This window comes from Protopterus annectens, chromosome 10.part0 (genome assembly GCF_019279795.1).
Source record: "Protopterus annectens isolate FY-2018-M chromosome 10.part0, PAN1.0, whole genome shotgun sequence".
NCBI lineage: Eukaryota > Metazoa > Chordata > Ceratodontiformes > Protopteridae > Protopterus > Protopterus annectens.
Genome location: NC_056744.1, coordinates 877,054,750 through 877,067,937, shown reverse-complemented (window position 1 = coordinate 877,067,937; position 13,188 = coordinate 877,054,750). Strand labels below are relative to the sequence as shown.

The 13,188-nt window shown below is 41.3% G+C and overlaps 1 protein-coding gene across 2 annotated transcripts in view; it reads left to right on the top strand.

The window, feature by feature from the left end:
- EVI5 (ecotropic viral integration site 5) overlaps nucleotides 1-13,188 on the top strand; it is a gene marked incomplete in the record, with an annotated part of 2,059,651 nt that overhangs the window by 559,655 nt on the left and 1,486,808 nt on the right.

Below are 13,188 nucleotides of genomic sequence, written 5' to 3'. Positions count from 1 at the left end.
TTCTGAATGGAAGAGGTTTGGAGAAGAAGCAAACTGTTTATGCTTTTGAAAATAGAATAAAAAGTATTAACAGGGGGGAAATGTTAGAAAAATATGTATTAATGTATATGTTTAGTGCTTATTAGAAGCTAAAAGGGTTAACACATTTCATTCTATTTTATGTACAGCTTAGTTTTGTATGAAACTACAAGATGCTTTCTGAAACTGCAAGATGCTCTCTGACCTAGTATTTGCTAGCACAGCAAAATTCATGTTTATGCCTTTTGGAAATTTACTGAGAAGCAGGTGATTATCTGCTAGGTCAGGAAAATAATGAATAGAACAATACTGTTTTCTATAATGTTATTGAACTTGAACAATCAGCTCTGTTCGTGTTATGAGAATATGCACAGCTGCAGAAAAGATAGATACAGTTGAACAAAGACTGCTTGAAGAAATTAACTGTAATCTGTGCTTGCTTTGTGCCCGAATTAGCCATAGTACCTTGAATGGTAACATCATATAGTGAGAAGTTGTATCTAACTGGTGGTCTCCAAGGCCATGTTTTTCTTAGGAAGTTTTTTTTATAAACTTGATATGCCAGCAGAAAATCATGGACAAACAGCTGCTATGAAATAATATTGTAAGAACTTGTGATTTATTACGTCAGCTTAGTAGGCAATGTCTTGTAAGAAATGTATAAGAATGGCTTCACTTCCTGATTGTAGTTAGACAAACTCTGTATTAGCACATTTTTGTCTCCTTGCTGCAAGATTAAAGTGCCTTAACCTGAACCTGCTGTGTGTTGATCTTTTTGAATTTGTTTTTCCGTTGATAAAAGGAGTGCTGCATCTCAGGTGACCCAAGAAAACTATTCCCCCTCATTGGGACCTGAATTATGTCTTTGAGAAGCTCACGGTTCCCCCCTTTTGAGCCAGCATCCAAGGCTTCTCTAAAACACTGCACATGGTATTCCTAGTGGCCTTGACTGCTGCTAGAAATGTCTGAGCTACAAGCTCTCATGGCCATTCCACCCTTTCTCATTTTCCACAAAGACAGGGTAACCCTTAGGACCAGTCGATCCTTCATTCCCAAGGTGGTCAATGAGCTTTCCTTAAACCAAGCCAGCCACCTCCCCATCTTCTTTACCCACCCACAAAGTGACAGTGAGAGAGATGTTCTTCATTCCACATTGCTGCAGTCCTAACTATTGGGTAGTCCGCTGTCCAGTCGGCCCGAATACCAAAGTATATGGCTGACGTCGGTCAGGGCGCATTAGACTGACGTCAGTACGTCAGGGTACTAATGCGCATGACCGACGTCATATCCTCAGTCTTTTTTGCCGCATGGTCCGATGCAGAAGCAATTTTGCGAGTGCAGGTTGGCATTCTGAAAGTTTCTGAAGTCAGAGTTTCAGACCGAATCAAAGTTGGCTAAGTACCCCGTTGGGGAATATTTTGGTTTTTTCTTGCCTCAGTATTTAACCGGATGTCAGAAAAAGTGAATAACTGTATTTCTTGTGGGAAACAGATACCTCATAGGGATTACCATACTTTGTGTATACCTTGTTTAGGGCCTGAGCACGACGTTGTTGGATGCCGCTCTTGTGCTAGATTTAACAAACGCACTATTAAGAGAAGGTTAGACTGTGCCAGGTTAGTGTTTGGGAAGCGTTGTAATTATAAAATGCCGTCGGATGCTCCGGCCGCTTCGCTAAAACGCAAAGATAAAGCAGCAAAGCCTAGGTGGAGGAACCGACAGTCCCAGACGTCGGTTCTTTGGAAGGCTCAGTGGAGCCGGAGGTTTTGCCAGGTGTCTCTTTGGAGTCTCAGTGAGAGACTTTACTGTTACAGGATGTATCCTCTCAGGAAGTAGGCCAGGCTGAGGGGCTTCTCAGGTGGCTGTTCTTCCCTCTCTTCCTAAGGTGGTTAGAGCCTCCCTTCAGTTTCCAAGGCTTCTTTGAGGGCAGGCCAAGTTTAGCTTCTGTGGGGTTTCTCCTAGTGCTTCAGGATCTTTGCCTAAGAAACATATGCTTAAAATGGCAGAGGATTTGATTACTATGATTAGGGGTTCTATGCCCCCTCCTGATAAGAGGCCTAGGGTGGAACCTGAGTTTGAGAGTTTTGAGCAATGCTCGGAGGCTTCGGAGTCTTCGGCTGAAGACTTGCAGGAGTACCCTCCTTATTCTGATTCTGATGTGGATGATTCTACTCCTTCTGCTTCTCCTCCTGAGGATTTTTCATTTTCAGAGACTCTGCATTCCATGAGGGAGCATTTTAAATGGGAAGGTCAAGATTTCTCTGATTCCAGGAAAAGGCTTAGGGAATTCTTGTTTTTACCACAGCATAAGCCTTTAGCTATACCTCCTGTTTTGCATGTGGTGGAAGATGTGTTTGCAGAGGCTTCCCTGAATCCTGATTCTTTGCCTCCTGCCCCAGTTAAACCGGATAGGTATTATAGGGTGCCTGAAGCTCATAAGTATCTTTTTAAGAGTCCTAGGGCAGACCCAGAAACTGTCTCTCAGGGGCCTAAAGGTGTGAAGGCCTCAGTTGTTAAAAATCCTGTCCCTCCTGATAAAGAGGCAAGGGCTTTGGATAGATTGGGAAAGAAAGTGTATACTTCTTCCACTTTAGCCATGAGGGCGTTGAATTGTCAGTTTCACATGTTAAAATATCAGAATTATCTTCTTTCACAGTTGAAATCTAAGGTGGATGCTCTGGCTGAAGATATTGAGTGTAAAGAGTTGCAGGATTTAGTTCATGTGTCTGAACAGGTGGGTAAACATTCCTTGCAGTGTGGTTTTGATGCTGTGCAGGCCTCCTCCAGGGTGGCTGCCACTGGTTCTGTTCTTCGTAGGCACGCCTGGCTGAGAGATCAGAATTTAGCTGAGCATGTTAAGACAAGGATTTTGGATGCTCCTTTACAGTCTGATGTGTTGTTTGGTTCGCCTGTGGAAGCAGTTTTGAAGAAAATGGAGGACAAGGCTAAGTCTATGCAAACTGTTAAAGATTTTTGCAGGTGCAGCCTCCAAGTTTAGTAGAAATTGGCCTACTAAGGGATGGACTTATCCTGCTTATGATTCCCAGTCTAGGGGTAGGTCTAGACGTGGTAGGGGCAGAGCTCAGGGTTCTTTTAGGCCTAGGACAGGGAGTTCCCCTGCTCAGACTTCTGGTGAGGGCAGGGGTCAGTCCTTTCGTAAGCAGACCCAATGACCTGCCTTTTCAGCTGCCAGTCCGTTCTCGCCTGGCAGCACCTTTGGGAGGAAGGCTGTCTCTTTTCAAAGAAAATTGGGATTTAATTACCCAAGACAGATGGGTTCTGGATATTATTCACCACGGTTACAGGTTTTATTTCCATACCTTGCCTCCTTTCAAAGGCATGCCAGACATTCCTCCTCTTCAAAGAACAGAGGCTCACAAGCAAATTTCTCTGTTGCTCCAAATAGGGGCCATTCACTCAGTTCCTGTGCCGGAAAGGGGCCTAGGATTTTATTCTCGCCTGTTCCTAGTACCAAAGAAGGGGAACACGTGGAGACCAATTCTGGATTTATCTATCCTCAACACTTATCTGGACATTCCCAAGTTCAAAATGTTGACGTTACAACAGCTTTTACCTCTGCTGGGCAAAGATCACTGGATGGTAACTTTAGATCTCAAGGAAGCTTACCTTCATGTGCCAATAAGACTAAGTTGCAGGAAGTATCTGCGTTTTCGAGCTGGAAATTCTCATTATCAGTTCTCTGCATTGCCCTTTGGCTTATCTACTGCGCCCAGAGTATTCACAAAGGTTCTGGCTCCAGTGATAGCTTACTTCAGGCTAAAAGGAATCCAAATCTATCCTTACTTGGACGACTGCCTGATTCTGGCTCAAGAAAAGAAGATCTTCTACAGCATCTGGAATATGTCATAGCAGTGCTAAGATGCCTAGGGTATTCTGTGAACGAAATAAAGTCCAGTCTAGTACCCTCTCAAGACATGTGCTTTCTGGGTGTGAGACTGAATACAGCAGCCCAGATGGCCTTTTTAACCCCGGACAAACAAAAGAATCTTTCCAGTTACTTCCATCATCTATCTCTTCAGTCCGGGCTGACTGCAAGGACAGTCCTTCAAGCCTTAGGGTTCATGGCATCTTGTATTCTGGTGCTTCCCAATGCCAAACTGCATATGAGGAAGCTACAATGGTATCTCAAAATCTGTGGACACAGCACTGCCAGGATTTGGACACTGTCATTCAAATAATACCTTGCATTCAAAAGGAATTTTTGTGGTGGGCTCAGGAATGTCACCTAAACAAGGGACTCTCTGTGACCCGGCCAGAGGCAAGTCAGATTCTAACGACAGATGCCTCAGATATTGCTTGGAGAGCTCATCTAAATGGAAAGTGGATACAAGACAAGTGGCCTGCCAGACTACAGCATCTACATATCAACATGAAAGAGATGTTAGCAGTTCAGTTTGCATTAATTGCTTTCAAGGAGTTACTTCTTCCAGGGCAGGTGTTGATTCTAACAGACAACACAACTGTCATGTGGTACATCAACAAACAAGGGGGAACACATTCTTACCCATTGTGCAGACAAGCAATGATTTTATGGGAGACTGCGCTCCGTCTGCAACTAACTCTTCAGGCAAGGTTTCTGCCGGGAGCACAGAACTCCTTAGCAGATGTATTAAGCAGACAAATCATGGATTTCAAAAATTGACAGTGTCATGGGGAACTCCAGACATAGATCTGTTCGCTTCTCCACTAAACCACCAGCTGCCACAGTTTTGCACGAAGGGATTTCATCACACAGCTTGGAAAGTGGATGCTCTTTCTTTCAGTTGGAAAAATCTTCATGTGTATGCCTTTCCACCTCTGCCTCTTCTTCCAAAGGTGCTTCTAAAGGTCAGACAAGACAAGCCAAGGATGATTTTAATAGCTCCAGATTGGCCTCGGCAGCACTGGTACCCATTACTGAGGAGTCTGGTAAGGAAGCCTCCATGGCCTTTACCCTTGATTCCACACCTGTTGTCTCAGAGGGACGGTCATCTGCTCAATGTCAAGCTTCACTCTCTACATCTAACAGCCTGGCATATTCTGTTTTGAAAGACAGCAGGTCTCAGCTTCCTCAACAAGTTTTAAATGTGATTATGGAAGCCAGAAGACCTAGTACAAGGAAAGTGTACGCAGAAAAATGGAAGAGATTTTTGTTTTGGAGTGCAGCAAACAATTTGGAGATTACTGAGCCAAATTTGAGTGTGGCTCTTCAATATCTTACTGAGTTACTGGACAAAGGTTTGTCTTTCTCTTCCATTAAGATTCATGCTGCAGCAATTTCAGCTCACTATGATTGTGACCCACCATTGTTTTCGCATCCTTTGTTCAAGCAATTTCTTAGAGGGGCAAAGAATATAAGACCCCAATAGAGCTCCTACTCCTGCTTGGGATCTCAATTTTGTGTTGGAGAAACTTACTCTACAACCTTTTGAGCCTCGGCTACTGCTGAATTGAAATACTTGTCATGGAAGACTGCTTTTTGTTGGCCATTACTTCTGCAAGAAGGGTTTCTGAGTTGCAGGCCCTTATGGCAGTGGAGCCTTTTTGATTTTTCATAAGGATAGGGTATCTTTACGTACTAATCCTTCCTTTATGCCTAAGGTGGTTTCTAGTGTGGCTTTAAACCAAACTATTCATTTGCCTACCTTTTATGCAGATCCCCAAAATAAAGGGGAAAAGATTTTGCACACTTTAGATGTACACAGGCTATTGCGTTATTATTTGAGCAGGACTAGGGATTTTAGGCAGTCTCAGCAGTTGTTTGTTTCTTTTGCTTTGAGTTCAAAGGGCAAGCCTGTGTCAAAACAAACTACTTCTAGGTGGATTGGGTGTTGCATTACATTTTGTTATTCCCATCATGGCAAGGAGATTCCAGCTGGGATTAGGCCTCATTCCACTAGGGCTACTGCCACTTCCACAGCATTTCTAAGGGGGGTGGCAACTAAGGATATTTTGGAGGCAGCTACTTGGAGTTCAGTGCATACTTTCTCTAAGCATTATCACCTTCCTCTCTACTCTAAGTCTAGGGCTGGTTTTGCCACAGTTATTTTGCAAGGCATGTTGTCAGTTCCTGCTTCCTTATGATTTGCCAGCCTCCCTTACCTCTGCTTTGGGATTCTACCCAATAGTTAGGACTGCAGCAATGTGGAATGAAGAACATAGTACAGTTTTGTACCTACCATAAATGTAGATGTTCGAGGATCCACATTGCTGCAGTCCAATTTACCTCCCTCCTTCCCTCTGTGTTTAGGGGTGGTTGTGTAGGTGAGGTTATATTCTGCTTATTGTGTATATATTGTATATATATTTTTTGGTGCAGGTATTTTGGGAGTTTTTGGTTTTTGGCCTTATCTTTTCAGGGTCTTCTGACATCTGGGGCAAGAAAAGACTGAGGATATGACGTCGGTCATGCGCATTAGTACCCTGACGTACTGACGTCAGTCTAATGCGCCCTGACCGACGTCAGCCATATACTTTGGTATTCGGGCCGACTGGACAGCGGACTACCCAATAGTTAGGACTGCAGCAATGTGGATCCTCGAACATCTACATTTATGGTAGGTACAAAACTGTACTTTTTACACTCCCTTGATGTGCACAGACAGCTTAGGTTCTACCTGGACAAGATTGTCTCTCAGGAAGTCTGACCAGTTGTTTCTGTTTCCACCCCAGAGCCCTGGGGAAAGCCATTACAAAGCAAACAATCTCAGCCTGGATTTCCAGGGCAATTACCTTCTGCTATGCACACAATGGGAAATCATTGGGATCCGATGTAAAAGCACACTCCACTAGGGCTATGGCCTCTTCTGGAGCCTTCTTTAAAGGTCTGACCACCTCTATCATTTTAGAGGCAGCCACTTGGACATCTTTTCACACATTCATCAAACATTACAAACTAGGCCAAATCTCTAGATCCAGGGGTGGGTTCACCAGGGCTATCCTCCATGGATTCATAGAGAATTCCTCCAAGCCACCACCCTGTTCCTCAAAGTGAGCTTTGGCACTCACCCAAGAGCACAGAATACTGCAACATGTGAATAGAAGGACATAGAATAGTTGTGTAAAATCTTAGCATTACCATAGATGCCCTTCTCTTCTATGTTGCAGAATTCCTTCTCTCCCTCCTGTTAACATATCTTTCCCACTTGGATGACACTGGACAGGCGCAGCATGTCCTGGGACTGGGGTCCAAGTGGAGCACTTAGTTCTGAGGTCTGGTATGTGCAGATGCCACTTTCATGGCCCACGCTACTCTAGCCATGTCAGAAGTCCCAGACACCCAGCAGTGACTACAGACATTTGAAGACTGGCCTAACGTTCAGGTAGCAAGAAGAGGAGACCCAAGAGTACAGAATATTGCAACATGGAAGAGAATGATATCTATGGTTATGGTAAGATTTCACACAACTGTTCTTTGTGTGTGTGTGTGTGTGTGTGTGTGTGTGTTTAAATTGCAAGAAAAACCCAGCCAAGTTAGTTTTTCACTGTGTGATACTGTAGTCGTGGCTCATAAGATGTATGTAAGTGACCCCTTAAGGACATAGTGTTTCAGCTTCATGCTTCTGAATATCCATGAATTTTTTGCTTTTTAAGTCTTTATGGTTACATTCAGACCAGTAAAGCCAAACCTGCTAGCTGTGGACATGCATGCTTTGGATTAACTTCATCAGCACAGCATAAGTGGATAGTTTGGCTACACATCAGGGCAAACAGGGTCTTTAAATCCAGCTGATGCCAATTAAGATTAAGGTGCCTGCAAAACATCCCAACTAACATTCCAAATGAGAGAGTAAAAAGGACGCGCAGATAAATCTTTCAGTAAAAAGTGCAAGAAATACCCAGCCAAGCTAGAGTTTTTCACTATGTGATACATTGGTCTGAATGCAACCATAAAGACTTGAAAAGTAAAAAAAGTCACCGACATTAAGCAACCATGTAGCTGAAACATTTTGTTCTTAAGGGGTGATTTGCAAATATCTCATGTGCCTTCACTACAGTATGTTTAACTAGCTTGGCTGGGTTTTTCTTGCCACACAGAGCTCCAATAAAGGCTGTCCCTCCTCCACACGAATACACGATATCGCCAAGGAACCAGGGCACATAAAGTAAGAAACAAATCTTTAATAACTCCAGCCACTCCATGAATGCCAAAAGTTTACACAGTAAGATTAAGCGCTTACATCTTCTTACAGAAGACTTCATCAGAAGTCATTCATGACGTCTTCTGTAAGAAGATGAAAGCACTTAATCTTACTGTGTAAACGTTTGGCATTCATTGTGAGGCTGGAGTTATTAAAGATTTACATTTCTTACTTTGTGAGCCCTGGTTCTTTGGCGATATCATCGTGTGTTCATGTGGAGGAGGGACAGCCTTTATTGGAGCTCTGTGTGGCAAGACTGTTTATTTTAGTGTTTTCATACAAGTGTTTTACTTGTTTATGGGTTTTTCTTGTACTTTTTACTGAATGTTTTGTGTGTCCCTTTTACCCTTTAGTTTGTGTATAAATGTAGTATTTATATATGACTACATATATATGTGTATGTCTGTGTATATATATATATATATATATATATATATATATGTATATATATATATATGTGTGTGTGTGTATATATATATGTGTATGTATATATATATATATATATATATATCTATATATATATATATATATATATATATATATATATATATATGTGTGTATATATATATATATATATATATATATATATATATATATATATATATACATACACACACACACCACACATACGGTAGGAAGATGTGTAGGTGGAATTAACCCCTGCAAGAAGTAATGTTTTAATAACTCATTAAGCTGAACTTGTTAGGCAGGTCATTCTGCCAAGTCCTTTGCATTTGCAACTCTGTTTCATTCGTGATTTGTGAGCAGATGCTAGAAATTTGTATAATAGATTTGTCTTTAATTTTTACTACTTTTAAGCTTTCAACAGAGTAGCATTTGAATTGCTCATATAAGACTTTAGTGATAAATGTCTTTTTCTGCCCCACATTTTATAGACTAGGGATATGGACTTAATTTGTCCCCTATGACAGGTCATACTTTTTGTGGCCATCCAACCAAAAAAGGAGGAATTAGGAATGGCATGAACTGCTCTTCTCTTTAGCCATTCACCTGCCAATATCCTTGGCTACAGTAGAGTCTGACTTCAAAAGGGGGCATCCGAAAGCTCTGGGTAGTCTACCTGCAACAATTACATGTGCAAAAGGAATGGCACTGCTGCCGTAACTCTACTCAGGAACCTTTTTTATGGAAGTAGACTACTACAGCTGTTCATTTCTTTTTTGTAGCACTGCAAACAGGCTTTGTGGAGACTTAATCAGCATTAGTTACATTTATTTGTTCTTTATGTAGTTGGTAACCCCTTAAATATGACAGTCCTTCAGCACCCTTTGTCCGAGTGGTCTATACCTGCTTCTCACTCTGATCTTAGCTAACTGCTTGTTAGTAGTAGTGAATGTCTAGACTAAAAGAATATATTCACTGGTAATGAAGTTGATGAATTTATCACATTTACTAAACTCTGCATTTTTTCCTGTTAGGTAATTTTTGAATATCGCACCCTGAAATGTCATTTCAAATTCTTGTTTAATATCAAGCAGTATTAAGTAAAAACTTTGTTGTAGATCTTTGTTGGACTTTCATCAGATTGCATTTGCCTTTTTAATTGTATACACTACAATCTTTTTTGACAATGAGAAAGTTTTTTTTCTTTTTCTTCTCATTATCTATTTTTCCCAAAGAGGTTGGATCCAGGCATCCTCCTATGAGGAAATGATTGTACTGTATGTTGTGATACAAGTGTACAAGTATTTTGGTGAGGTTCACTGTATCTGCTGTTGCAAAGCTTTCAGGAGATGCAGTTCATTGTGTTGCACGTTTGTTTAAAGCCCTCCCCCCAGTGGTAAGCTAGGAACCAGACTTTGTCATTTAAGTGTTTCTCTGTGGTCATTCTTGTGCTGTATCATACCATGTAGAGTGGAGTGCTGTGATGCAGGAGCTACTGGAGTATTTATTTAGTTTTTACATATCTGAGTGAACTGGCAGATTTTGAGAGGAGCCACTCATTACAACTACAGATCACCATCTTCCATCAGACCTCCCAACCGTCCCGAATTACTCTGTTTTTACCGAGTTTTGGGGTCCCAGTAATGGGGTGCCACGATTCCCGAGTGGCACCCCTTCATTTCCGATTTTTCATTATAATTTTAGATTCCGCGCTTTTCAGATCTGATGTCATCACATACGCGATGACGTCAGCTCCGCCAGCCTGTCGGAATTAAGTTTGGATGTGCATATGACGCGCGTCTTTTTGAATACTGGGAGGACTGCCTTGAAGGAGTTGTGCCATGTCCGTCTGGCTTTTGCTGATGAATGCCATAACTGCAGAGTCAACGCAGGATTTGTTTGCTAGTATTTAATGGATTTTAGTTGTCTTGGCTGCAGACTGAAGGATTTTCTGTTTTGTTTGCTGTCTGATGAGCAGGATTTACTGCCTGCAGAGTGAAGGATTTTCTGGGTGAGAAGCAGGAGTTGTTTGCTGGTAGAACGCAGGACTTCTGTTTGGATTCTAATAGAGCGAAGGGTGGTCTGGGCTGCAGAGTGAAGGATTTTCTTGCCGACGAGCAGGACTTATGTTCGGATTCTAAAGGTACCTAATAGGTATGAAGGGTATGTGTATGCAGTCTGGGCTGCAGAGTGAAGGATTTTGTTTTGTTTGCTGACGAGCAGATTTTGTTCGCTGCAGAGTGAAAGATTTTTAGCTGACGAGCAGGACTTCTGTTCGGAGGAAGGGTGTGTGTGTGTGTGTGTGTGTGTGTGTGTGTGTGTGTGTGTGTGTGTGTGTGTGTGTGTGTGTGTGGTGTTTGTGTTTTTCTTGTCAAGCATTTTTCACTTGGAATTTCCTAAATGGGCATTATATTCAGTATAATGTAGTAGCTCGATTAGAGCCACATGAGATGTATGTATTTTATTCCACTGATCTAATTAGCGAAGAGTGCCACTGTATATACATTCTGTTTTTTTCCATATATGTTTGAACATTAATTATGAGAAGCAGTAGAAAATGATTCATTTTCCAAGGCAGCTCTAGGACAGAATCTTAACTATGTCATTTTCTTTGTAAGGTTGATGCATTTACCTTCCTTTTATGTCAGCAAATCATATTAGAACTTATCATTTTGAGGCTTCATCTTCTAGCAGATGATATTGTGTAGGAATATCCTACTGGAGGCATGTAATTCTGCAGAAATTTTCAAAACTATTATTCTGCAGAAACCTGTCACCATCACATCACAACTAAGTAGTAGCCTGTTTTTCCTCGCTCACTTACATGATACCGTAACTTTGTAGTCCAATCATCAATTCTCAGCATGTTGAGCTCTTCAGGAATGCTATTTTTAAACATTCCAGGGAATACTTTCATAGTACCTACACTTGCCATTGTTAGAAGCATTTTTTTTTATGAAAATGCTCTTGTAGGGAAAAAAAGAACAGAAGACTTGCAGCAAGTTTGTGTAAGTTGATAATGCCTGGTCACATTGTTACATCATACATGCTTTACCATAGCTATTAAAGTTTGAAATATTTTTGTTGTTGTGTCTTTCGGCTTTTCCCGGTTAGGGGTCGCCACAGCGGAACTCCGGTCCGCTGATGATTGGCAGTAGATTTTTACGTGCCGAGTTGCCAGCCCTGACGCACAATCTTCAACGAAGGTACGCCCATTCACACACGTCTCCAGACAGAAGACGCTCTAGTTGAGAATTGAACAGGACAACGTCTTACTGTGAGGCGACAATGCTACCGCAGCACCACCAGGCAAAAAAATCTGCTAAGTCTCCAGCTTTGTCCCTCATAGTCTGTGGTTTTCAGGATTTTTGTGGCAATCACTAAAGGACTGAGTTCACTAAATAATGACAGGCATTTGAATTTCAGACTTCATATTCTTCAGAAAATAAATGGTAACACAAAACATTTTATTCTAGCAATTTTCTAAGTTTATAAGATAAATTTGTCCCTATTTTGGGGCTGTATTCCCCCATTATTGGCTTTGTACAGGTTTTTTGTGCTAAAACGTTGAGAGCTATGGTGAGAAGTGAGAAATGAATTCTGTATTCCCCCATAATTGGCTTTGTCCAGGTTTTTTGTGCAAAGAGGTTGAGAACTATGGTGACACGTGAGAACTGAATTCACTAAATGATAGCCATTTAAGTTTGTCTTCCTATCTTTCAGGAAACTGCTGATTTGGTATAGTGGTTTGTTTTTCTGACTGTAGTGTGCAGGGTCCTGGGTTCGAGCTTTGGCAGTGAAATGCATCGTGGTAACATAACATTTTATTCTAGTAACTTTCCAAAATGTTTGTCGCCCCCACCAAAAAAAAAAAAAAACTGAAATTGAAAATAAGTGCAAGAGGCTGTGCAAGATGCCAACGGCTTACACTACTGTCATTCTATTTTATATATAGATATGTATTGTGTGGCTGTGGAAGTAGACTTTCATGATGGAATTGGAAATGTTCTGAATTGGGCAGTTTTGTCATTATTGGTTCATGCATTTCGTTTCATTGCCTACTGGAAAAATTTTCAAACAATAAATTTAAAATGCATTCTAACAAGTGTGCTGTACAAGGAATATAATTTAATAAAGTCAGGAAGGTGCATCAAAGAACACATGTATGTTTCTTGTTTAGTGTGCAAGGGGCCAATGATTTGAAAACGGCCCAATGTAATCTTTATCCACCACTGCCTGGCCATGCATTTTCTTTGGATGTCGTGTGGGTTTCAGTGTTTCAATTAATGTGAGTTTCAAGGGCAGAGAAGTTTTAATGCTAAGTCCATTTTCATTGTGAGACAGTATTGCTTTGTTTAGCAGATTTCTATTGGTGTTTGTGTATTGTGCTACAAAATGGAAAAATAAAATCCAAATGATCATTGTAGAAGTAAAGCAGTATGCACACATTAGTGTTTATGGTAAATGGGGCAAAATAGACAGATAATGGTACATTGGAATGGCTGTTGGGGGACTCTGGTGGTGCCATATTTTGGTTGTCTGTTCTTCAGTTTGCATTTGAAAGTTGGTATCCCACAATCACACTGGAGTGGGCGTGGTTACATAACTTGCAAATTTGATGTTA